Genomic DNA, 1,819 nt, shown 5'->3' with positions numbered 1-1,819 from the left:
TGACGCGTATGCGTGGATGAGCCAAAACGCAAAAAGGTCGCGCGAGCGTATGTGACGCGTACGCGTGGGTGTAAAAACGCTCCATTCTCCAAATGAACGCTATGCTCTCCTGGAAGTGCTGTTTTTGCTCAATTAATCTAATTCCAAGCCCATTGAAACTCCAAAGCAAGCAAAGCCCATTGACATCATTCAAAGGCACAAGAAACAGTTAGAATAGGAATTTTCAATTATTTGTAATTTGTTTTTAATTTCAATTTCATTTGTAATTTAGGAATACCTATAAAAAGGCATCAGTTTCATTTCATTAGCGGGGTTGGACGGTAGAGACGGACAGTAGGCTGCATTAGTAGTAGGCAGCAGTAGGAGTAGGAGTAGGAGTAGGAGTAGAATAGAAGGCTCTCTGATACACTTTTTCCTTTTCTGCATTTTTCATATTTCAGCTATATTGAATTAGTTCACTTTTATTGCACTTTCAATTTCCTGTATCTCTACTCTTCTGCAATTTTCGTTTCTGCCAATTTTACCTTTATGTTCCTATTGCTTTCAAATTACTTTCATGCAATTTTAATCTTCTGCAATTGTTCTGAGTTCTGATTTACTGCTTCATTTAAATTCCTAGCACCCAATGCCCATTTACATTTGCTGCAATTTACTTTTCTTGCCATTTAAGTTTCTGCCATTTACATTCTGTACTTTAAATTCCTTGTAATTTACATTCTGCTGCTCAAATTCCACTCAATTCATCACTGTTAGCTTAACTAAACTAATCACCTCACTATAGTTGCTTGATCCATTAATCCTTGTGGGATCGACCTTACTCTAAGTGAGTTTTACTACTTGATACGACCCGGTACACTTGCCGGTGAGTTTGTGTGGAATCGATTTTTCCCTTATCAATAAGGTGATACTCTTGTAATCACATACAGTCCCTTCCAGCGGGATTGGAGTTTCCCAGGGAATAATCTGATCCTTGAGTTGAAGAGCAAAACTTTCTGCCGTTGTTTAAAGACTTTGGATGCTATCTTCCTGTCATGCCACATCTTTGCCTTTTCCTTATAGATCTTTGCATTCTCAAATACATCTAAGAGGAATTCATCCAAATCATTTAATTGGAGCAGTCGTTTCTCCCCTGCTGCTTTAGCATCAAGGTTGAGGAATCTAGTAGTCCAATAGACCTTGTGTTCTAGTTCCATTGGAAAATGATAGGAATTCCCATATACTAACTGATATGGTGAAGTTCCAATGGGGGTTTTGAAAGCTGTTCTCTAGGATTAACTTTAGTTCTCTATTTGAGACTTCAGCTTGCCCATTTGTTTGGGGATGATATGGTATTGCTACTTTATGGCGAACTCAATATCGGCTCAAGACAGAATTCAGCTGTCTATTGCAGAAATGGGTTCCTCCATCACTAATTAGTGTCCTAAGGACACCAAACCTGTTGAAGATGTTCTTCTGGAGGAACTTAATTACGACCCTAGTGTCGTTAGTGGGTGTTGCTATTGCTTCAACCCATTTAGACACGAAATCTACTGCCACAAGAATGTAGATATTTGAGTATGAAGGTGGGAGTGGTCCCATAAGGCATAGAGTTACTCATCTAGAAAGGATTTGGATATGTCAGTGGAGGAAGAAGAAGTCCCTGCTACTAGCTCAATCCGGGACAAGTGATCAGCCACCTGATTTTCTGTCCCTTTTCTGTCTCTAATTTCTATATCAAACTCTTGCAGGAGTAATACCCATCTTATAAATCTAGGTTTAGACTCCTACTTAGTGAGTAGATACTTTAGAGCAGCATGGTCAGTATAAATAATGACCTTAG

The sequence above is a fragment of the Arachis hypogaea genome, chromosome 14 (assembly GCF_003086295.3).
Source record: "Arachis hypogaea cultivar Tifrunner chromosome 14, arahy.Tifrunner.gnm2.J5K5, whole genome shotgun sequence".
In the NCBI taxonomy this organism is placed as follows: Eukaryota; Viridiplantae; Streptophyta; class Magnoliopsida; order Fabales; family Fabaceae; genus Arachis; species Arachis hypogaea.
Note: the sequence above shows the minus strand (reverse complement) of the source record.